Source organism: Eptatretus burgeri, chromosome 9, assembly GCF_056783735.1.
Source record: "Eptatretus burgeri isolate ZD-2024b chromosome 9, Ebu_testis_v1, whole genome shotgun sequence".
Lineage (NCBI taxonomy): Eukaryota > Metazoa > Chordata > Myxini > Myxiniformes > Myxinidae > Eptatretus > Eptatretus burgeri.
Genome location: NC_140969.1, coordinates 5,731,425 through 5,757,494, shown reverse-complemented (window position 1 = coordinate 5,757,494; position 26,070 = coordinate 5,731,425). Strand labels below are relative to the sequence as shown.

The 26,070-nt window shown below is 43.9% G+C and overlaps 1 long non-coding RNA gene across 1 annotated transcript in view; it reads right to left on the bottom strand.

Moving 5' to 3' along the window:
* Positions 1-329: 329 nt before the first annotated feature.
* LOC147019459 (uncharacterized) overlaps positions 330-26,070 on the bottom strand; it is a 35,920-nt gene continuing 10,179 nt past the window's right edge. The window contains exons 2-4 of the long non-coding RNA XR_015061419.1: positions 16,757-16,858; positions 804-1,006; positions 330-444 (exon numbers count right to left, since the gene is read on the bottom strand). This is a non-coding gene — a long non-coding RNA (uncharacterized LOC147019459). The remainder of the gene's footprint in view (positions 445-803; positions 1,007-16,756; positions 16,859-26,070) is intronic.

Here is a 26,070-nt window from a genome sequence, read left to right as displayed (position 1 = left end):
GGCATCATGCAGGCAGTGACCATAAAGAAGAAAAAAAAGATTCTTCATGACATTCTCAGGTGTGAGACACATTCACAGAGCTGTAACACCCGTCTCGATGGCCAAGAGTTTCTGAGTTTACATCATACCCAGAAACACAGACAAACCTCGTTTTTAAAGAGTATATATTACTTTTTGCAACTGCTCACAAAATTATCTTGTACAAGAGCTCAGTTAATGATAAAAAATACAAGTTGATAACACAAGAATATAATTGTAATGTTTGGTGAAGTTATTGTTCACAATGTCATGAGGACATCACCATTAATTGTTGAATCAAATGTTCATGGTATAATTGGTGGCACGTTGGGAAAGGTAACCTTCTCCAGTGTGCGTTTACCTGCACAACAACCAATACGGAGGAGTTCATTGCACCGGTGATGCATCGTCCTTGCTTTAATGACGCTGGTAGTGGAAGATGTAGAGGAATAAAACCACAGCAAGCAATTAGTACGAAATAATTATAATTGACGATTGCAATTTCTACTTGCACGACTCATCCAAAACCCCCCACATCCCCGTACACACCGATCAAAACCTCTCAGTTTCCTCCTTCAACAATAAAAATGTGGACCTTTCAAAGTCGAGGAATCAGAGGCTGCCACGAAATGAAATCCTTGCATTGTTTCAAGACTTGTTAAAAAGGGGGAAAGAAGCGATCAAAAGGAGCCTTTCGTTTAAAGCGGCTCGGTTGAACCGACGACTCATGGCCCGAAAGGTGAGCCACGTATGACAAACCTGCGATTCAATCATCTCCAAATTACCTTTTGGTGGTACTGCGTGAGGTTGAGCATGAGGGCTTTGGACAAACATCCATCAGTGTCACATTCACAGCTCCGGGCACTTTTCAAACAGGCCGTTTGCCCTGCTCATTTAGTTTGACTGCAGCTCGTGTTTCCTTCTCGGATTGTACTCTGAAAAACCTCCGAAATGTTCAGGCATTGCTTTGAGCAGCTCATCAGCATCCCTTCCAAAAACAAAACAGAACATCTCAGGTTAAGCGTAAATATTGTCAGAAAATTGAGGCATTTTTACTTTTTACTGATACAACGGTGGATATTGCTCTGCAGTGATGTAAAGATCAAACAGTCTTTTGTGTGATGTGGTGGAAGCCATTTTATGAGCTGCAGATTTGTTGTCCCTCAAACCCTAACTGTTTGTATTTTGCACAACTAAATCAATTATCATCTTGAACAGGTCTTGCTCAAAGACTCCACGACAAGATAATGTGGAGCCATTGACTGAGAAGAGCAGCATCACATGGAGAAAAGAAATTGAAGACTCGGACGACCCAACTCAATACTAACAAGGAATAGAAAGATCGTACTCGAGAAGTAATTGTAGATTAGACATCCAAGCAGTAAACACACGACCAGGTGGTGATTTATAAACGTGATGTGCAACAAAAATAATTATCAAATATGAACCAGAATAATAATAATAAAAACAACACAAACCAGGTGCTATTTCGTCCGACACGGTCATTTATCTTCTTGGCAAGACTTCCCAGGAGCGTCCCTGCTGACCCCCTGTCCAGCGGTCAGAGCCCGGTGGGAATAGCCAAATGGCCAACAATGACGGTGAACCCTTCTTTAGAGAGGGTACATTTCTGAACTCAATCTCTAAAAAGTGGTGAAAAAGGGACACCAAGCTCTTATGTGCTGACACCCCAGTGAGCATCCCGAATGTGTGCCAAGAATAAAAATGCCTGTACCTTTTCCAGTGAAGATCTTAACCTCACTGTGAGGGAGGAACTCCACACTAAATCAAATACAGATATAGAAGTCTTGCCTGCTGCCACTCCACCAGCTCCACTCCGGACTAATAGAAAAACCATACATATGTATAATTTCAATGCAAAGCAGATAACCGGGTCCACATGAGCTGGGCATGAGGAAACCAAGGAAAAGGAAAACAAATGAGGAAGTATTCATTAATTAAATTAAATATTGTCGTGTCCAGCAGTCTGTTAACACCGACCACTGGACGGATGGATCGAACTGGCTATTGCTCCCTTGGACTGCCTCAATTAATGGCAGATTTGCGTGCAGGAATCACAAGAAGCACACGAGATCCATAATCTGATTTTAGCTGGGTTTATTCCCCATCATAATAACAGGGAAAAAATGATCACGATGGCAGGGAACGACGGGTGTGGGGGAACAAGCTCAAATGAGCTAAGATCCTCGTCCTCTTAATGATGACGTCATAAAAATGAATATGACGTCATTGTGATGTATCAGGTTTGCAATAAATTATCTGTGCTAATGCCCTGTTCGATTCGCGCAAACAAAATTCAAACAGCTTGCCTAGTTTCGGAGATAATGGTGTAGGCGATTTCCATTTGCGGCGATATCATGTCAACTCTTTTTCTTGGAATAATTTCCAAAATCGGAGATGGTTACTGCCTGCACGTGGGCTTTCTGCATATACGTGGCAAGTTTCACGAAGATGCGATGAAAACTCTGGGTTGTGAAACAAAAAATGTTAAAAAAAATAGGAATGACATCATAAAAATTGATATGACGTCATAGTGATGTATCATATGTGCGGTAATTAATCTCTGCTAATGCCTTGTTCGATTCCCGCAAACAGGATTCAAAAAGCTTGCCTAGTTTGAGATAATGTTTTAGGCGATTTCCATTAGCGGAGATATTTTGACATCATAACTTTTTTCTAGGAGGAATTTTCAAACCGGAGATGGTTCCTGTCTGCGCGGGGTAGTTTTACATATATACGCCAAGTTTCAGGAAGTTTCGATGAAAACTGTTGGCTGTGAAACAAAAAAGTCCGCAAGAAGAAGATGAAGAACAACAACGTGAGTAAGACTTAGAGATCCTCCACGAGGATCTAAAAGGGGAAACACATAATTCGCAATAAATAATTATTTACAAGAGAAATAAAGAACTCGAAAGGTGCCACACACACACCGGACTGAAGCACGGACGGGAAAGGAAACAAAAAATATGTGAGGCCTTATTTACTGTGGAGGCGAAAAAGCAGATGGTGTCAAAGCAGCCACAAACTAAACGACGAAACAGGCACATGGGCAGGAGGGACGAAACAGGCACATGGGCAGGAGGGACGAAACAGGCACATGGGCAGGAGGGACGAAACAGATGAGCAGGCGACGAGGTAGGACGAAGAGCCAGGAACGTGAACAGTCGATCCAACCATGAAGCCACTTCTTCTCAGGTGAGAAAATGGTACATGACCATTCCTCAAGAACAACGCCAACCTTCAATTTTACCATCGCCAAACCATTGCAAACTCCTCAAGCAAAGTTGAAAGATAGCCAAAAGTTCACCAGGAATGACCCAATGTCAAATTTTGAGTTAAATTTTTTTATTTCCATTTTGACCCCGTGACCATAAGTACTACCCCTGGGATATGAACCAGGGGTCAAATCCCCAAGAATCGTTACATATTTCATGTATCTCCCAATGATGATTGTGGAGAGAAAGTTTCATTTAAAAATGTGCCTGTAATTGAATTTCTGACATTTGAGATTTTGACCTCGCCCCAGGGGACGTGGCCAAAAATGACATTGCTCTTCACCTTGATGCCATGTATTGATCATAACTATCAAATATGGTGAGTTTCTGCTCAACGGTCTAGGAGATAGAGTGACTGACGGAGACAGACAGATAGACAGACGAAGTCGATTATAATATCCCCTCATTTTTTTCAAGGAGCGTGGAGATAAAAATAATGAGTGCAAATCGATGGTGTGATAAAATGTAACTGCCTCCAACAGAAGAGGAGATGCTTGCATTTCCACATTGAATAAATTTGACTGACAGTTGGAGAGAAAGTCCCACCAAGCGGCATTTCAATGAGGGGAAGCCTGTTAACGGATTTGGACAGCACCGTGCAAATGATGGAAAGACAAAAGGCGTGCACGGTCCCTGGTGAGGGGCAGACCTCACGAGCCGAAGGAGAGAAGATTGTCAATCGCAGCAGGCCTTACACCAGAGTGGATTGCAGGTGAGATGGAAAAGTGTGCAGTTCCCAAGCAAACGTCGGCACCAAGGGCCCAGTGGGGGGTGGGAGGGGGCAGGAAATGGTATGCTTTGAGGTATGAGAGAAAAAATCCAAATGATAACAGAAAAATGTGTGTGTGTGTGTGTGTGTGTGTGTGTGTGTGTGTGTGTGTGTGTGTGTGTGTGTGTGTGTGTGTGTGTGTGTGAGAGAGAGAGAGAGAGAGAGAGAGAGAGAGAGAGAGAGAGAGAGAGAGAGAGAGAGAGAGAGAGAGAGATAGAGCGAGAGAGAGAGAGAGAGAGAGAGAGAGAGAGAGAGAGAGAGAGAGAGAGAGAGAGAGAGAGAGAGAGAGAGAGAGAGAGAGAGAGAGAGAGACAGAGACAGAGACAGAGACAGAGACAGAGACAGAGACAGAGACAGAGACAGAGACAGAGACAGAGACAGAGACAGAGACAGAGAGAGAGAGAGAGAGAGAGAGAGAGACAGAGACAGAGACAGAGACAGAGACAGAGACAGAGACAGAGACAGAGACAGAGATTGACTTTTAGGGTCCTTTTATTGCAAAAGTAAAAATATCTATGTGCAATTTACAAATCAGAAAATACCAAGAAAATGAAGAAGAGAAAAAGGATTACAGCGGGATTACATAACTAGTCTAATAATATTTTTTATAAAGCATTGCAGTGAAGTCTGATCCAAATAATTTTAAAGCAATATATGTATTTGTATATTGTAATAAGTAAAAAATAGTGTGGTAGATAATAACATTAGAAAGGAAATAACTTGCACCAAAAACTTTAACATTTTCACGCTCACGCTCACGCCGGGGGTTATCGCTATAGCTCTCTGTTCTTCGAACAGGCGAGCTAAAAATGATTAAAAGAGGAGAAAAGCAGGAAATAGAAAATTAAAAAAAAATGTTCATTTGAAATGTAAGAAAACTAAAACAGAAAAAAATACAGCAATACCACAAATCACTTTCACGTACCTAACAAAATCATCAACAATATCTGAGGTTTTGGAAAATTTAAATTCAAGTTTTAACCTTACAGAAACAAGCACACTGAAAAATAACAATACATTGCATTGTTGAAGGGGTTTACCATTTACCTTCTCCTTTCTTGATAAATATGTCGCAAGCTTTGCTATAACTACAAAAAAAACACAGCAGGTCATACTTTTTGGCATGTTGGCATTCTTTTTTATACCCCAAAATAAATGATTCAAACTTAAACGTGAAATTCATTTTGAGAGAAACAAAATTTAACCAATGAAATAATGGAATAAATATTTCACAGTCAATAAAAAAATGAAATACGTCCTCGTTGACAGAGCAAAATGGGCAGCAGGTGGATATTGGTGTAAAGTTCCTGATATATGTGTTACATGGGATGATCCAGAGGGCAAGGTGCCACTGGAGATCTCCCGTTCTTTTGGCGATTGGTTTACAATACATTGATTCCCATACAGGTTCGGAGAGAGGACCGGCAGGAAGTAGCCTCTTCAAACATGACATTCCATTTAGTCGTGACATGCCGAGAATTATCTTCAAACATGACTTGTACAGGTTCTTGCTGGTGGCAGTATAAAGTTAATTTGTCCCTGTGCTAACGGGGGGGGGGGGGATCTCTGGGAGAACAGTCAAAGAGCAGTCTAGGGAAATGGGGTTCATCAGGATGAACATGAGCGTTTTGAGTCCATAGTGGTCGTAACTGATGAATTTTTGTACAATTTTCCTCATGATTAGTCCATGTGTCCTCTTGGATCGAATCCCTGTTGAAGTTGAAAGCATAGCCAAATCTGTCCACCTGTTGCAAAATGTGACAGGCCAAGGGGTGGTTTGGCAGGTGTTCAGCAAATAGAAGGCGTTTTATGGAGGACAAGGAAAAGACCATGATGCAGGACTTCACATGAACTAGGTTTTGACCTCCATCGGACGAAGTATGCATATTATGTTTGGCCACAGCCAGTGATGGCCTGGCCCAAAAAAGTCCACCAATTTTGCCTGGATTGTGCCCAGCAATTCTTCCGGTGGTTGCAGGCAAATTAAATAGATTTATGTCATAGAGCTGCAGCAACCAAGCTATTGGCCACCAAGACTCAATCCTTAAAAAATAGGTGTGGTAGGGCTCTTCTTCACCTGTTCAATTTTTTTTCTTATTTCTTCACTCGTGTCTTCCCAGTTCATTTTCACAAAAGGCGTGGAAACCAGGAAAACATCAAGATATGCAACACCTTCTGTCTTCCAGTCTAGATTTTCCAGAAGTGATGATGGAAGTGTCAAGACAGGGAGGTATCTGTTAAGGGATGGCACCCACAGTGCCTTACTTTTCTTCCAATTAACTTTTAGGGAAGAAGCCAGGAAAAAAAAGTTCTCAGGGATTCTGTAAGTGCAGTGATATCTTGGTTGTTCCGGATGATGACGCAAACATCATCAGCATAAGCAGATATCTTCAATGGAGGACTCCTTGGAAAGCAAGTTAGACCAGAGATATTCTCCCTGAGTGCACAAAGTGTTCTATTTCTATTGCCAACGCAAAGAGCAAGCCTGAAACTGGGCAATCCGGCCACACCCCTCTCTGAACCTGTATTGGGGAAATCAATTCATTGTTAACCTTCATGATACTAAATATGTCAGTGTACAATAAAGCTATAAATGCTCTGAAATTCACCCCAAATCCATATGCTACGAGGACCCGCCACAAGAAAACATGATCAACAATGTCGAAAGCTTTGTCCAAGTTCAGAAAAAAGATCCCAAAGTCATTTTGATCATGGCAAGCACATATTAGATCCTGAACCAAGAAAATGTTACCATAAATGGAACGACCGGGGATGCAGAAAGTCTGATCAGGTAGGACAAGATCGCAAATGACTTTCTGCAGTCGATTTGCCATCGCTTTTGAAAAGAGTTTCTAGTCAGTACACAGCAATGAGACCGGTCGCCAGTTTTCCATCCGTCGGAGATCACCCGACTTTGGAAGGAAATCAACCACTGCTCTGCGGAGACTTAATGGCATGACCCCGGATCGCAAAGATTCTTGGATTACGATCAAGAGTTCCAGACCTATGAGGCCCCAAAATTCCAAATAAAATTCAGCAGGAATGTCATCAATTCCGGGTGCCTTTGCAGAGTCCATTTCACCCAGGGCTCGTTCTAGTTCTGTGAGGGTTAACGGCACCTCCAGCTCCAGATGCTGAGTCTCAGTCAGTGATGGGAGATGGGAGGTAAAGAGGTTCATCTTATCCTGATAAACATCTTTAAAAAAAAAAAAAAAATTGTGCTGAATAGAACTTTCGAATGGGATTTTTTACCTCGTCAGAATTTGTAATCACATTTTCACTGGGGTCCATTACTGAAAAAATAAGCTGAGATGGCTTGGTTTCGGATTCGAGGTGGGAAAAGGATTTACTAGGGCTATCCGATAGTTTTAGATTCTGGATTCTGAGGCTAACTAATGACCCAGCAGCCTTTTCTTGCAATAACTCTCAAAGCTGAGTCCTTTTTTTCTAGGAGTAATTTATAATTTGTCTCATTTTCTTGTTTTGCCAGTTTCTTCCCCAGTTTTAGAATTTGGGTTTCTAACTGGGCCAATGTGGTTCGACTTTCATGAGTCCTGATCGAATTAAATTGTTGACAAAACAGCCATATATGGGTTTTCAGACTGTCCCACCAAACATTACTAGATGGGAAATAAGGCTTTTTTTTCGGCTGACGCTGTCCAGAGATTGCGAAAAGCTTCCTTAAAAGCGGCATCATCAAGAAGACCAGTAATACATTACCAATAAGCACTTCTACGATGGAATCGGAGACAAGATAGGCCCACGGTGATCATGTGGTGGTCAGAAAAGATGAAGGGGAAAAATATTTGAGGAGGCTCCAACATCCTTTAAACGTGGAGTGATGTACCAGCGGTCAAGCCTCGCTAAGGACACATGACCATTGGTGCATCAACACCATGTGTACTGTTGGTCATTTGGGTGCATCAAGTGCCATATATCAAGGAAACCGGTGACGGAAAGAAAATGGGAGAAATCACCGTGGGATTCGGGATGTATTCCAGTGAGTTTCTGTCCAATTTGTGCTCAAATGTACAATTAAAGTCACCCCCTAAGTATATACACTGATTGAAATCAAACAATTTTAAATGGTTTACCACTACCGAAAAGAAAGTTTTTCGGTCAGATATCTCACTTGGTGCATATACATTCTCCCTGGGTGCACAAAGTGTTCTATTTCTTCCCAGTCTAGGGATACTTACCCTAGACTGGGAAAAACAAGGACTTTTAAAAAAAATGATAAATTTTAAATTATTAATCACTAGTTCCAGGGAAACAAAACGGCTCTTTATCACCTCCTGAAAGAGGCAAGATTCATCTGCGAGTCCTGGTTTTTTTTTTTAACAAAAAAAACCAACTCCAGCAGATGGGGAAGACATGTTACTAAAGAAACATTTACCTTTAAAAAATGCTGCACCAGTCATGTTCAACCTTCAGTGATGTGAGTTTCCTGTAAGAGGATCACATCAATTTGCTTCCAAAAAAAGTAAATTATTGACTTGAGTCTGGCGGATGTGGTTAGCACCACCACCATTTATATTAAGCGTTGCGAAAGTGAGTGTTTTCATCATTTGGTAGTAGTTTTTGTTTGATGCTGATAATACCCAGCCTTTGCCTTTGTCATAATTTTCTTGAGACGATGAAACTGTAATTTTGTTAGATTTAGTTCTTCGGAGTTTTTTTTTTTAGGACGTGCTTTGCAGTCTGAATAAAGGGAGCCAAATCGGGAAAGTGATCAATGATCACAACATTCCGTTGACTCTGAGTTTTGTTTAGAAATGAGAGAACAAGGTGTGGAGGGATTTGGGGCTGATCTGCTATTGGCTGTGACAACACAGTCACGTCCATCTCATCATCTGATTCGGTCGAATGTTGGGTTTGCGAAACATCAGCACACTGCCCACCACCTTCCTCAAAAACATTTATACCTTTGCTTCCACACTCCTGTGGCTTCACATTTGCACGTTAATTTACGAAATGGGTGTAACTATCTTGGGCCGCAGTTTGCTCGGTTTCACATGCTTGGGTCGATGGAGTATCATTCACGGACCCATTAATCATATTTAATTACATTGTCGACCTCATCTGTGCGAGTGATGAATGCACACGTTTGTGCAGTTTGAGACTCATTACACTTCTCCGGGGGCAACGTTTCATTTGTTTGTTCAACGTTGTGTGAAGGGATTCCAGCAGAGACCTGGATCGTGTTTGTAGTGAAAGTCTCCATCTCGAGCACAACCTTTTTAACAGCTCCTGATGAGTCAGCGGGAGCTCTTCGTTTACTTGGAGCCGATTTCAGTTCTGTATCCATGACTACAGTTTGATGAGATAGAGTGATATCGTTATTAGTTGAATTGCTGGTTTCCTCATCTTTGGGAACGTTACTTGGTGGAGTTACGGTAACCTCTTTCTCATTGGGCATGTTAACTGGTAGAGGACCAGTAATCTCCTCCTTACAGCCTGCATTAGTGCGACCTGTTTTTCCACATCTGGTGCACGAGGCTTTGGGACAAAAGTGTTTTAAATGTCCGAAAGCTCCGCACTAGAAACACGTTAAAGTAGCGGATGATGCATAGATTTGGTAATTTATTTCTTCGAAATTGATTTTAAAACAGATGTTGAGTCCCGTATCTTCCCCACGGTCTGGAAGGACCATATAAACCACCTCTGGAAACTCATTTCATGTTTTACACGTTCGTTTCAACAACCGAGAGGAATCATGGACATTCTGGATACCATTTTCCCATAACAGCATAACACGGACATGATCTTATCATGAGATATGAAAGGCGGAGCATTAGATATTACTACTCTCGTCGTGGGATTTATCAATGGTGCCGCCATTATAAAATGACCGCTTTCCGTGGTTATTGCCATAATCACAACCTCATGGACGAGTGAAACGTCAGAAACAAAAACAACCACTGTCTGATTCAAATGCGATGCAGCAAGAATATTTTCATCACCAATTATGTTCCCAACCGCAAGAATAATGTCCTGGATGGGAACTCCTTCAGGAGACACGCACACAAACGCATGCTTCCTGGATAATCCCTCACACACCTCACTACGAGAGGGTGCATTCGCCATGACAACAATATTATCACCCCCTTCTTGTCCAATCCGGACAATAAGGTAACAAACTGAAGTAAGTCAAACTAAAATAAATAACAAAAACGCATTATAATCAAACAGGCTTACAAAGAGTTGTCAAAGGGAGTAGGCCGCGCCCAGAGTAGACCCGCTCTCAATCTTTCTCTCTCTTGGAGGCAAAGATGTGGAGAAGTGAAAAGAAAAACATCAAAAACACATAGGATAGTCAAAGACTGAAGGGGGTGGGCAGGAGGAGACAAAAACACACTGACAACTCACCACAGCGAAGAGCAGCTGCGCACAGCCGCCATTACACCACACCCGAAGAACGAAACAACACCAGGGAGAGACAGAGGGAGAGACAGAGACAGAGACAGAGACAGAGACAGAGACAGAGACAGAGACAGAGACAGAGACAGAGACAGAGACAGAGAGAGAAAAAAAATCAACTTCAGGAAAACGAGCCACATGTCCAGACAGCTGCAGCTGACGCTCGCGGACTATACACGTAAAAATCTCATCAGAGTCTCTCAGCAATCGCTTGTTCGACACAAAGTCTGGCCAATGATACCCAACGATTCTCCGAAGAGATCTGGTTCTTCAAGTTATGTCTTCGTCTCAGATCCGTGCTCAGAGTAGAAGCCTCACATCTGTAGAGCAAGACAGCAAGTACCAAGGACTTGAAGACTCGGACTTCCGTCATCCTGCACAGGTTGCGACAGCGCCACACCCCATGATCCAGTGAATCCATGACTCCCGAGGCCAAACCCTGATGTCTATTGACCTCTGGCTCACAACATGTGAAGAGATGAATATCACTGCCAAGGAATGTGAACCTCTCAGTGACCTCAACGTCCTCACTACAAACAGGTACAAACAAGGGAGTAGTATCCAAGATGTCACTGAAAGTTTGGATCTTAATTTTGACCCAGGAAACCCAAAATTCCAGCGGCTCCGACTCATCATTCTGTGCCTAACGGGCCCCCATAAGGATATCCAGCATCTCCACAAATATGACTGCATTGTCTGCGAAATCAAGGTCAGAGACCCTGACATTCCCAAAAACGACGCACCGCAGCTTGATCTCTCTGACCTCCTCCCCAGAATCCAGTCCAGACAAGTGCTGAAAAGTGTGGGGGTCAGCATGCACCCCTGATTAACTCCAGGAATAACTGGAAATAAGTCAAGGATGCAACCACCACACCTCACAGCCCTCTCAGTACCAGAATGCAGTTCAGAAATCAGATTGATCAGTTTTGGTGGCACCCCACGAAGACCGAGAATCCTCCAGAGGGCATCCCATCACTGAATCAAATGCAGAGATCAACAAAGGCTGCGAGCAGCCCTTGCCAAAACTCTCGTCTGCTTTCGATGAGGACCCGAAGAGCAAGGATACGGTCAATCGTTGACCTCTTTGGTGTAAAGCCCGATTGTCTGGGCACTGGTGCTCAAGCAGATGTTGGCGAACCCTATCAAGAATTGTCTGAGCAAAGACCTTACCCGGCACTGGGAGCAGCGTCACCCCTCGGTAACTGTTTTATATATTTTTTTTGTATACCATGTCGAGGCTCGTCAAAGAGCTAATAAACAGAAACGTATAACAAGGCAGGAGACAACTGGGGTGGGAGAGGGAAGCACAAAGTAGTGGGGAACAGAGACAATCAGAGATCTGTGGAAGAGAGACAGGTGGGGCAGGGTACACAGGGTAAACCTGATGGACACGACAGGGACTTTCAGTCAAGAAACAGGAACTTGGAGGAGGTGGGTTTGGGGTGGATTAGCTGGGGTAGAAAAGATAAAGATTTTGGATGGGGGTGGTGAACAGCTGTTTTGAAGAACTGGAAGGAGGAGTGGGATTGAAGAGAGTGTGGGAGTTTGTTCAAGAGTTGGGAAAAAAGAGGAATGAAGGAGTGAAGGTGAGCAGTGATTGTTGATTTTGGCGGTTTCACCAGAAGGTTTTTTTGGCAAACCTTGAGCGCTCTGCAGAAATATAGGGGGAGCAGATCACAAACAGAGTGGGGGAGGGGGGGTAGGCAAGGCTTGAGAGGAGACGATAGAAGTGAGAAAGACCTCCGACTTGCCTCAGATGAGAGAGAGTGAGAGACCCAAAGACTCAGATTCATTGCGGGAGATACCAATGATCCTAAAAACCTTGGTTTCCACCGCGTGAAGTCGAGCTAGGTGTGAGGCAGGAGCACCACCCCAGAGGGGAGAGCAGTACTCCATCAGACTGCAGATAAAGGCTTTGTAAGTAGTTAGTAGTTCAGGTGGGCCAAGGAAAGACCTTGCACGACGTAGGATGCCCAGTTTTGCATGACGGGCTTTGGAAGCCAGCCTGGAGGTGTGGCTTTCCCAGGAAAGATTGTGTCAGATATAGTGAGTCCGAAAAGCTTGAATGAAAGGACTTCCTCAAGGGGATTGTTGAGAAAGTAGATGGTGGGGAGTTTCCAGACGGTCCTTTCAGAGAGGCATAGTGAGGGGTGTGAAATTTGTCAGGGTTGAAAGACATGTTCCACGTTTTGGAACAGCTTGTGATTTTATCCAGATCTGCAGAGAGTGAAGTGGCTGCTGCTTGCCAATCTGAGGGATGACAGATGGTATGGCAGAGGGGGGGGGGTCTCATCTGGAAAGAGATAGAGGATTTTCCAGAGAGTCTGAGAGATCACTGATGAAAATCAGAAAAAGCACAAGGCCCAGAACACTGACTTGAGGAACTCCAACCTGGACAGGAAGAGGGGATGAAAGAATTCCATTAAGGGCCAGATATTGGCTGCGACAGGAGAGGAAGTCTGGGAGCCATGAGTGGAGATTGCCTTGGATACCATAGGAAGAGAGTTTCTTGAGCAGTGCGGGAGGCCAGACCGCATTGAAAGCTTGCGATATGTCTCGTGATATGGCTCTGATCTCATGGTTACCATTTAGGACCTCCATCCATTGTTGGAGAAGCAAAAGCAGCATGTCTCGGGTCGAGTGACCTGGACAAAATCCAAATTGATGATCGGAAATCAAGCCATTGGAGAAGAGGAAGGATTTGATGTCAGAAGGGATGATGGATTACATGACCTTGCTGATGATTGGGAGAAGGCTGATTGGTCTGTAGTTACAGGGATCTGTTTTTGCACCTTTTTATACAGAGCGGTAATGTTTGCCGATTTCCAAGCAGATCGCAGATGGCAGATGGCAGATGGCAGATGACCTTGAATAAATGAGAGGGTGAATCGAACAGAGAGAGGGTGAGAGCAAGAGAAGCACAATAGGTTTTTAGAACATGAGGGCTGATGCCATCTTGACCAGTTGCAGAATCTGAGTCGAGGTTTGACAGAAAACTCTCCACCTTGTCAGGAGAAAAGGACACAGCATCCAGGAACAGCTGGGTGTGACTGGGTAAGGTGGATACAGAAAGCGAGGGGTTTGAGACAATATTTAGAAGCAAACACTGTGTTTGGCATTCATCCTTTTCACGTACAGTGTCAGCTGTGCGGCCATTTGAAGAAAGGGAGGGGATGGAAGGGGAACATACACCAGAAACAGACTTAACTAGACGGCACCAGTATATGGAGGAGGGAGACAGGTTTGAGAGTTAAGAGTTGAGATGAGAAAGGTGTTGTTTCCTGGCTATCCTGGGGGTAGAAACATACTTGTTCTGAGCTTTGTGGAAGGAACCGAGATTGCCTTCAGTTGGATTTGCCTGCCATAAGCGATCTGTTGCAGTCCTGGCGATCACCCTTCCCTTTCCAAGGAGGGACAACAAGGCCCCTCCTCCAGTCAGTTGGGATGACGCCTGTGTTCCAGACAGAGCACAGAACTGCATGCAATGACACGAGTACAGCATTTCCACCAGCCTTGAGAAGTTCAGCATGGATGCCACAGATCCCAAGAGCTTTATCCCGTTTCAACTGGTTCCCCCCAGCCTGTGGTTCCACAAATGAAGGTGGTTCACAGTTGCTTGGAGGATCAGCAATAGGGATAACTACACCCCTGATGTCCAACAAAACAACTGTTGGGTCAGCCTGGTACAGGCACTCGAAGTAACTGGCCGAGCAGGCCTTCACTTCGGAATTATCTGTCGAGAGCCCACCATCCTCTGCTCTAACTGCAGTTCACCGAGGGATGGGCTTGGAGGAACGCAATGCACAAATTCCTCGGTAAGCAGGACAAGAATCACTTGACCACAGGTGATGCTCTGCTACGTCACCTTGCACATAGGACTCCTTGTCCACCCTCAGTGCACATCCAGTTTTACACCTCAACTCCCTGAACAGCTCACCTCTGTCATTCAGCCTGGGTGTGCGACACTGGTCATTGGTATCCAGTGTCCCTTGGGAGACAAAGTTCTTCTTCGCCTGACAGTGGGTTCTAAGACATCCATCGGTAACATCAAGGATGGTAGTCTTGAAGGCACTCTGCAACTCTTCAGGATTCCCCAAAACACCTAGAACCACCCCCCCCTCCAAATCCCGACTCAGCCTGTTTGCAAACTCCTCAGCTACCCTCTCATCCTTGAACTTGCCAACATCCACCCTCGGCTGGGATGGTACCATTCTCCTGGATTTAAGCAGCAGCTTCAGAGATGCTACAACAAGCCTGTGGTTGGTATTGAGGAAATGAGCACTCTGGTAGATCCTGCAGTTCTGAATCATTGTCCAGCACCCATCAACGAGCACATGGTTAATCGTCTGTGCCACACCACCAGCATTGGAATACCAAGTCCAACGATCAGCTTGTTGGTGCTGAAACTATGAACCAGCAACCCCAAGTCCGCGACTTCTTGCAAAGTCAAGGAGCTTGGTGCTATTCTGGTTCACAGTTCCAGACCCATGGGGACCAACACATGTCTCACAACCATTTGATGCATTAAAATCCCCCAAGGCTAGAAGAGTATATCGCCTGGTGCACTGATCAACCACAAACTCAAGCACGGAACAGAATGCCTCCTTCACAGTGAGATCACTCGCCTCAGTAGGAGCATATACTGTACAGAGAACAAGGAAATGACAACCAAGGAGTGACAAATCCTCAGTCTCATAATATGCTCGTTGACCGGTGTTGTCATTTTTCATCGGAGTCAGCTTTTTGAACACAGCGACAACAACTGCTTCGGCATGGCAGAGCAGTAGTCGGTGTAAACACCCGCCATGATCTCACCACTATCCGATCTCTGAACCGAAAAGTGCTGCAATTACTGATGTTCAGCTGCCGAGGTCTTTGCACAGACACACATGGACATGAAAACAAAAGACGCAGAAGGACGAACATTGAACAAAGTGTGATGTTGGGAACTCCTTTCCGTTATGAACTCTATCGCTAAAAATGAAGTTGTTATTCTGTCGGGGTTTGAACCAATGCAAGTAAGCTGGCCGAACAAAGGAGTGCTGAGACACAGCTCACAGTTTCAGCAAAATGGAGCAAAGTTCACATTTCAGTAATGCCCAGACATATGGGATGCCAACCTGCTCTCTCTCAGAGCCCCGACACAGCGTGGAAAAGCTTCACACAGAGCGAAGTCGCCAGAATTGACTGCTTTCTATCATCGCTTTAAACAGTGGTCGTCGGTCATCCCCGGCTCTTCTCCAAACTCGGCCAGCTCTATTTTCTGCTCCAACATTCAGCAATCCTCATCCCCTCCAGCACTTCCCAAGTACAGGGTTTCCTTTTTTTCCTCGAGTGTTTACGCTCGGTCCATAAAACCATCCAGGCCATGACGTCACTCTGTCGCTCCCCACTCTTTTATCCTACAACACTGACATTAATGGAATGGCCTGGGACATAGATGCCAGTGAGTCTCCTCGTTAGCGAGTTGTAAATGAGATGCAGTCGATTTCCTCCTTGCCAAATGTTTGCCGAGTTGTTTCAAACACAGAATCATGCCTCCAACTTTGAAATATTTATAACCTTACACACACACACTGCGTAGTGCTGATCCAGAAATAATGTCGTTCAGCAAACACATGAAGCAAATTCGATCAGGCAAAATCTTTACATCTATATTCTATGCACAAAGTCGATCAATCACATCAAACACATAATATCTAAACCCCCCTAATCAGAACTCAATCGAGATGCTGTAATCATATGTTGCATTGCTTTCAAGATGCAGTCATCATTTTTCATCATATACCAACACATAACCTTTGGTCTGCCAAAAACATTTCCCAAATCATACCATGGGTTGCAAATTATTTTCTTGTCATTGCTCTGCTCATGTCTTTTCTCTATCAGGCAAAGAATTTCTCATAGATTTTTTTTTTTTTTTTTTACAATGGGTGCCATCAACTATGTACAGGTGACTTGCCAATTTGAATAATTGCCAGTTCAAATCCAGTTTGAATCTGGTCCGATGGAGATCATGTTTTGCTGATTCAGAGACCCTTATTATTAAAACCCGATATTACTGATTCTAACATAATTCATAAGCTCAGTTGAACCAAATCCTGGATAGATTGAAACTTAAACCCATGTATTCACATACGTTTCCTGGCTGTAGAGGGCTGTGGTTGGAGCATTGTGGGACCTCAAGGCAACAATGGACAAATGAACCCAAAATTTTAACTCAATAAAATGAAAAAGAGATTTGTTTGTTTACCTGCAAAAACGATGTGAATCGACTGATGCAGATGGAGATCAAGCTGTTACGGAGAGATGGCAAAGGATAGACGTCACCACTTGGCATTTCCATGATGGAGCTCTGTATAAAGATAACTTTGTCGATTCATTGAAAAACCTTCCACACTCTCAGCACATCGGATTACGGAAAGTAGATGGCAGTCGTATAGAATGTGCTCAAATAAATAAGGCAAATTTGGGTCATTGGGCAGGAAGTTTCGAACAGCATCCACCTGGGAGAATGTCGGTACATGTTATTGTATTGCTCGAAGTGATTTTAGGAAGGTAATTGCATGCTAAATATCTCGATATTTGGTCATCTCGTTTTGTTTTTCCTATTAAATCCTTCCATCTACATTGGATTTATCCATTCCCCTTATGCTTTAGCTTCTCCTGCTGGTGCAAACAAAGCATGGTTTAGTGCTCATTATTGGATATTTATTACCTCCTTCACTTTTAGTGGCGGAGGTTATGTTTTCACCCATTTCTGTCTGTTTGTTTGTTTGTTATTTGCAAAATCGAAGATTTTTCAAGTGTATTGGTCAGTCGATTTTGTTATTCGGTCTGTTTGTCAATCGCCGACAGGTCACAATTTTAAACCAATTTTCACGAAACTTCACCACATGGTCCAGTTTATCATAAGGAAGAAGCCTATTGCTTTTGAGGTCAAAAGGCCAAAAGGTCAACAACTTAGGTGAGATTTCTAAAATCCTCAATTTTCATCCGATTGACTTGAAATTTGAAGAGGATATATATTTCAGGTCACTGAATTCAACTCACCAATTATTTTTGAGGTCAACATCGACCAAAAGGTCAACATAGGCCTAAGGTGGTATTTCTAAAATCCTCAATTTTCATCAAATTGACTTGAAATTTGAAGTGGATTTATATTTCAGGTTACTGAATTCAACCAGCCAATTATTTTGGAGGTCAACATAGGCCCAAGGTCAACAACTAAGGTGGGAATTCTAAAATCCTCAATTTTCATACCATTGACTTGAAATTTGAAGAGGATATATAGATATTTCAGGTTACTGAATTCAACCATCAATGATTTTTGAGGTCAACATAGGCCAAAAGGAAAACAGAGGCCAAAGGTCAACAAACTTAGCTGGAATTTCTAAAATCCTCAATTTTCATCCGATTGACTTGAAATTTGAAGAGGAGTTGCATATTTGGTCATTGAATTCAACCACTAATTGTTTTTGAGGTCAAATTTGTTCTATGGATTTTGCAAGTATCGTGCTCTGCAAGACGTCTTCTTCTTGTTTGTTTGTCTGTTTGGTTGTGTGCAGGATATCTCAAAAAGTTGTGAACGGATTTGGATGAAACTTGGTGGACATTTGGGTGTGTGACAAGTGTTGATTAAATCTTGGTGAAGATCCGAATCCGGATTCAGATCTGATAATTTTGGAAATGATTCTTCACCGTTGAGAGATGAGATTAAACCGATATATTGCACGATATCTCAAAACCCCTCAGGAGAGCCAGAAACCAACACCTTTCCAAGCTCAAGTCTGAACTCTCAAACCTCTCTCCCTCCTCCAAAATCTGGTGGCGTCAAATCAAATCTGTTTCTGGTGGATGTTCCCCCTCCATCCCCTCCCTTACCTCAAATGGCCACACTGCTGAAACCGCACGTGAAAAGGCTGAATGTCTAAACTCGGTGTTTGCATCTAAATTTTGTGTACAAAACCCATCGCTTTCTTAACCCACCTTACCCAGTCGCACCCAACTGTCCCTGGACTCTGTGTCCTTTTCTCCTGACAAGGTGGAGAGCTTTCTGTCAAACCTCGACTCAGATTCTGCAACCGGTCCAGACGGCATCAGCCCACGTGTCCTAAGAACCTGCTCCTCTGCTCTTGCTCATCCTCTCTCTGTTCTATTCACCCTCTCATTTACTCAAGGTCATCTGCTATCTGTTTGGAAATCAGCAAACGTTACTGCCCTGCATAAAAAGGTGCAAAAACAGATCCCTGCAACTAGAGACCAATCAGCCTTCTCCCAATCATCAGCAAGGTTATGGAATCCATCATCGCTTCAGACATTAAATCCTTCCTCTTCTCCAATGGCCTGATTTCCGATCATCAATTTGGTTTCAGACCAGGTCACTCGACTCTGGATATGCTGCTTCTGCTCTCCCAACAATGGATGGAGGTCATCAGTGCCGGACATGAAATCAGAGCCATATCCCGAGACATATCGCGTGCTTTTGACACGGTCTGGCACCCTACCCTGCTCACCAAACTCTCTTCCTATGGTATCCAAGGCCATCTCCACTCATGACTCGCAGACTTCCTCTCCTGTCGCAGTCAACGTCTGGCCCTAAATGGAGTTCTTTCATCCCCTCTTCCTGTCCAGGCTGGAATTCCTAAAGGTAGCGTTCTGGACCCTGTTCCTTTTCTGGTTTTCATAAACGATCTCTCCGACTCTCTGGAAAAACCTCTTTATCTCTTTGCTGATGACTCCACCCTCTGCAGTACCATCTATCATCCCTAAGACTGGCATGCAGCAGCTTCTTCGCTCTCTCCAGATCTGGTTAAAATCACAAACTGGTCCAACACGCGGAACATGTCTTTCAATCCGGACAAATCTCACACACTCACTCTGTCTCTTCGAAAGGACCGTTGAGAACCCCCCCCCCCATCCACTTTCTCAACAATCCTCTGGAAGAAGTCCTTTCTTTCAAGCTTCTGGGTCTCACTATCTGCCATGATCTTTCCTGGGAAAGCCACATTTCCAACCTGGCCTCCAAAGCCAGTCGCCGACTGGGAATCCTCCGTCTTGCAAAGTCCTTCCTCGGCCCACCTGAGCTTCTGACCACATACAAAGCTTTCGTCCGCAGCGTGATGGAGTACTGCTCTCCCCTCTCGGCTGGTGTTCCTGCCTCCCACCTTTCTCGGCTTCACGCTGTGGAAACCAAGGCATTTCGGATCATTGGTATCTCCCATGATGAGGCTGAGTCTTTGGGTCTCTCACTCTCTCACCTCAGGCAGGTCGGTGGTCTTTCTGTCTTCTGCCATCTCCTCTCTGGTCTCCCCACCCCTGCTGTGTCTGCGATTTGTTCCCACCACATTTCCGCAGGGCGCTCAAGTTCCGCCAACAACAGAGATGCCAACTTTTGGAAATCAGAATTAGGGAGGATTTTCAACCGACACCAAATAATGTGCGCGAAGCGCACATCTCGAGCGCGGAGCGCTCGACCCCTGCGGCGGGGTCCAGGGCCCGCCTTAGGGCCCTGGAAGCTCTGGGGTTCTAGACGCTCTCTAGTGCCCTCTGAGCCCTATTTTGGAGCATTTAACATGTTAAGAATTCCCACTTTTTGAACAAAAAAAGGGGAAAATTGTGCACTTTTTAATGTTACATGTATGTTAATATTAGTAAGTTTGGGGACAATCAAAGATTAACAAAAAGCACAAAAGAAGCAATATTTTTCTTACCTTACTGGCTGGTACTACTGCTGCTTGCTTTTTCCATGGCAGCTTTGCTGAGTGACAGCTGTGTGGCTCTTTTAGCCCTTCTGATTATGTCTTTGCTGTATTCTCTCTGGTAGCAAGGGGTGCTATGAGCTAGTTTTTCAATTAAGAGAGCTTCCAGGGTTTTGACACTCAAATTGGGACGAAATTCAGTATGATTCTTCCGTACAAGACTGAGTGCCCGCTCACATGATGCGTTCGAATGAGGAATGACCAAGATTCCCTTCATCACTTTGCTCAAATTAGGATACTTCTTGGCACCAGTGCAGGATCTGTGAGCTGTGAACCGATGCCACTGCTCATCCACTCTCACTGTCTCAGTAGCAATTGTAGCTATGGAGGCGTCTGCCTGGTAGTGAGCGACCACTCTCAAGACTGTCTATGTCACTATCACCGCCACTGAACAGACAGGGGAATTTCTTGATGAAAACTCCACACAGTCAAACCCCACTTCTTGGTGTAGCTTAACATCCAGCACCTGAGCATGCTTGGCTAATTCATCATCTAGCGGCCAGGTTTTGAAGATGTAATTGCAGGCTTTCACATAATATGAGCGAACTGCACTGAAGAAACCTTGGATGTCTGACTCACTCAGAGTGAAGATGGATTTCTTGGGACTCCTTTGTTCCCTTATATACAGTGTGGCGTGGTTCCCAATCGTGAGGTCCTCCTCATTCTTCTGATGATTTCTGGCAGAGAAGGCTCAGTTTACCAGAGCAACCGATGACACCGATGGTTTCAAAACCGTACGAAGATATCTTTCAGAAGACCATTCAATTCTCTGTGCAGGAGATGAATACAGGGTTCGTCTCTTTGGAGCAGAAGATTCCCCTTCTCAAAAAGCTTGTTAGCATATCGAAGGAAGAAACAATAGAGTTTTGTTTGTGGAGACAAGAACATCCTGTTGACACGTTTTTCTCTAGATTCCTGCACAGTGTTTGAGGAAGATGCGCTTTTAGTTGTAGAACTCGTAGTACACTTAGCCGCAGGGCGATCACACTTGCGTTTACTGCCAGCAGAAGAGGTCAGACTCGTAGTACCAGATCCAATTTTACGTTTGAGGAGAGAGCTTGAGGTAGGTGCAGCCAAGGAAGAAGACCTCTGATTCGAAGGTTTTGCTGAGCTTCTATCAAGTGATTTGGCAAAAGCAGAACTTAACTTGGGTCCTTCTTTGCCTGTAGATGGGACTATCACAGTCTTTCTCGACTCTGAAGGGATCTGCTTTGTAGATGAACGTGATGAAGGGCCGGTGATGCTACCTGCTCTCAGCATTGGTTTTGGTGCTGTCACTGCAGTGGTAGTGGTGAATGCTGCTCCACTAGTGCTTGATCCTGCAGTGCCAGTACTGGCAGTAGATACAGTGCCGTCCTTCTTGCTCGTTGTTAGAGTCTTGGCTACAGTTGGTTGCATTTTTCTTCGTACTTCTTCTTTGAAGAAGAGGCGAAGTGGCTCCCACTGTTCAATCAGCCTGTCTAGGCACTGACCAAGGGACAGCCACCTTGTTGCGACATGCTTCAGAATCTTGTGTGTCGGGGCATCACAGAGTTCTTGCAGTGCTTTCACCTCTTTGACGCGCTTACTACTTTTGTCCAAGTAGTAGTAAATATCGATGAGAAAGTCATCTAATTCAATGGGTAAGGCCTGAGCCGCCTTCTGGCCGTATTGTGCATCATATGGCAAGGGCATCCCATGATGTAGCACTCTGATTTTGTTTGTGGATATAAGTGACTCCTTTGTGCTTGCCCACCATGACAGAGGCATTATCAGCACAAAAGGAAACACAATTTCCCACGGAATTTTCCTGTCACTGAACTCATGGATCAAGCAGTTTGAAAATGTTTTCTCCAGTGGAATCTTGTTTGCACGCAGGCAAACTTAGCAAACCTTGCTTCACAATCCCAGCACTGTTGTCATAGTACGAAATCAGGACAGGATATAGCTGGGCCTCACCACTGTCATTGCTACCATCTGTAGCTAGGCTAAATGGAGCTAGTCTACCAATATCGGCAATAGATGAAGCAGTAACATTTGACAACTCACCAATTACACTGGTCAACAACAAATTTGTTGTCTGCATTTTTTAAGCTGATTTAGGACGAATCTGATGCGCTGAATCCAAAACTCACATTAGTTTTGTTCAATCAGGTCAAGTTTTTGAGATATGGCCACATGTCGTTTTTTACATTTTTGTTCAAATGTACGATGTGTGAGCATTTTAGAAGAAGTTGGTGGGGTAAATGTCATGTCAAATAATTGTTTTAATTGGAAATAATTATTTTAATGACAAGAAGTATTCAGGTACGATAGTTCTAGGTGATTATGTCGAAAAGGGATCAGTTTGAAGTCATAAAACCTCAAAATCTTCCAAAAATTGGTGAGGCAAAGCATAAAGTTCGTGGATCAAAACTAAAGTTAATGGGGAAGATTTTGTAATAATGTGATACAAAAAAGTTGTATTTCTTGAAATAACGAACTCTGAAGAATGTACAATACCTACATGCGCCTAATTTATGACATGCGCTTCTGCTCAAGCTTGGAGTGCCACAGTACGAACCCAAAGATTGGAGACTGTTCATTGACAGCAGCAAGCGATCACTGAAATGTGTTCTGCTACACAACGGCAACCAGTTTGCCTCTGTACCCATCGGCTCACTCGACTACACTGAAGGAGAAGTATGAAGCGGTGAAGTACGTGCTGGAGAAAATTGGTTATGATCAGCATAAGTGGTTTATTTGTGTTGACCTGAAGATGGTGAACTTTTTGTTGGGACAACAGTCTGGCTTCACCAAGTACCCATGTTTTCTGTGCATGTGGGATAGTAGGGACCGTGCTCAGCATTACACGAAGAAGGACTGGCCTGTGCGGGAGGAATTGGTGCCATGCAAAGAAAGGAACGTCATCAACGACCCTCTGGTGGACAGAGACAGAATACTCTTCCCACCGCTGCACATCAAGCTCGGCTTAATCAAGCAGTTCACCAAGGCTCTGGACAAAGATGGTGACTGCTTCACTTACTTGTGCCAGGCTTTTCCAGGATTGACCATGGAGAAGTTGAAAGTTGGCATCTTTGATGGTTCTCAGATCCGTCAGCTCATCAGAGATCCAGAGTTCAAAAACTCAATGAACGAAGTGGAACTGGAAGCGTGGAAGACATTTGTTTTGGTAGTGAAGAACTTTCTTGGCAACAATAAGGGCAGAAACTACGCAGAACTTGTCAACAACATGCTGACTGCTTTCAGAAACCTGGGCTGCAACATGAGCATCAAGATGCACTACCTATTTTTCACATATGAACCGGTTTCCTGAGAACCTGGGTTCAATGAGTGACGAGCAGGGGGAGAGATTCCATCAGGACATGAAGGAGATGGAGACCAGGTATCAGGGTCGCTGGGACGCAGTCATGATGGCTGACTACTGTTGGAATCTGAAGAGAGACCTCCCTGCCGCTGAACATTCCAGGAGTTCGAAGAAACGGAAGTTCAAGCCCTGAAGTTTGAACAGTGGTGACGCAACATGCAATTTACTTGTACTTACCTTTATCAATGCCCACCATTCAGATGACAGTAATCGATGTTTCTATCATGTAATCAATAAATGTTGTTGGCAAAACATTTTTTTTTCTTAAAAACATGTTTAGGATGATATGTGTTGACAAAAATCAGCTGATAATGCCACAAAAATGTAATTGATTTTGTCACAAGATCTGATTTTTTCAAATCAACTTAGCACAAAAACCTGACCTGATGGAGAGAAATGGATGCCATTTCCTGATTCAGCAGTGCCAGAATACCCTAATTCACTTGTAGAAATCGAGACAACATTCAGAAAGTAAAAAATTGTTGACCAGTGTTCTTTTTTTCTTCTTTGTTCTTGTTCTTTTTTTTTTTTCTTTTTTTTTTCTTGCTTTTTGTTCTTGTTTTTTTTTTTGTTTGTTTTTTTTTGTTTTTTTTGTTCTTGCACATCTTGCACATCTTGCAAGTTTTTGTTCTTGCACATCCATACTTTGAAGCAACTTTTGAATCTGGAAACATCTTTTGAAATAGAGGTCCAGCATGATCTGAGACTGATATGGGCAAGTTATGTTCCACAATAAATCCACTAAAGAGAAGTTCCGCTCGGGTAACATCCTCTTCCTCGCTTGTCCCTTGTTTGGTGAAATAATTCAGAAATGTACCGGTACTCGTGCTCGAAGATCCCTCCTTTGCAATGTCTGTGTGCCGTTTGCTTCCAACGTGCTTCCGAATATCATCGCGACCTCCGTGCTCAACTGAAATATATATCAACGCTGCATACTGTACAATACGCATGATGAATTCCTCTTTCAGACTTTCGAATACACGGGTATTGGAGACTGTATTCGGTCTTGTACTTCTGAGACCATTTCTTGGTCTTCGTAAGCTTCTTTTCTGCCATTTCATAATCAACATCGAGGGCTTGAAGCATCGGTAACTTCGAAGTCGATGTTCCACAGCTGCAGCGCGACTCGTAGAACTCTAGCGGCTGTTAAACACCGCACGGTGGTCGCGACCGCCGGGCTGGTACGGGGCCCAGCTGCATGCAGTGAGCGTATCGCATGCATATACACTGTGCATACATACCGCATGCACTGTATTGCACACATGCCGCATGCACTAAATCTCAGTGCATGATCGCATAAGCGAGATCCAGACCCAATGTTTCGCTGCTCCTCATTTGAATTTGCAATTTTTTACGTACAATTTGGAAGCAGCGAACGTTATGGAGTTACCACGTGCTCTACGTAGCAGACGATGCTTTTCATTCAATTCTCATACTAGTACATTCTGATTAGTGAACAGTGCAAAAATATCAAAATTTCGGGAGGATAAGGATAGTGATCGTAAGGGCGGGAGCTTGGGTGAATTTTCGGAAGCCTCCCGATGAAATCGGGAGGGTTGGCATTGCTGCAACAACCCCCTTCTCGTTAAACTACCAAAATCACGAATCTCTGCTCACCTTCACTCTTTCATTCCTCTTTTTTCCCCGCCTTTGGAATAAACTCCCTCACTCTGTTCAATCCCATTCTTCCCTCGAGGCCTTCAAAACAGCTGTTCACCACCACCTCTTATCGTCCCCCATCCAAATCCTCGATATTTTCTACCCCCGTTAATCCACCCCAAACCCACCTCCTTCAAATTACCTGCTTTCCTTCCTGAAAGTCCCTGTAATGTCCATCTTGTATACCCCATGTTACCCACCCCATCCCTCTCTCTTCCACAGATCACCAAATGTCTCTGTTCCCCACTGTTTTGTCCTTCCCACTCCCGCCCCTCTTGTCTCATGCCCTCCTTGCTGTGCATTGTGTGTTACCTCTCATACGAGCCTCGACAAGATATAAAAAAAAAATGCAGATAGCAATCCCCTTTAGAGCAATAGCAAACATTACTCTGATGACATCCATACTATTTTGGACAGTAAAAGTCTGGGGAGGGCAAGACATCTGGCAAGGATAAATGGAGGGGAGAACTAACAAGCACAAAGAAATGTGAACACCAGTTCAGCCTTGAGGAGAGGGTGATAACAAGGTTCACACAAAACACAGACAGGGTGGATTACTTTCTGCTCGACAATGAGGCACCAACAATGCATTCTTCTCTTTAGCAGCTGGGCAATTTCATTTAAACATTAGAGATACCAGTCTTGGTTATATGTATTTCAGTGAGATATAGCACATGAGATTTCAAAAGATACAATTTTATCTTATTCTTTGTTCAATCACATCACTATCGACACCAAAAGACTGTAAAGGGAGATTTTACTGACAGTCAATTTGATTCCAGTACAAAAGTAACACCTTCT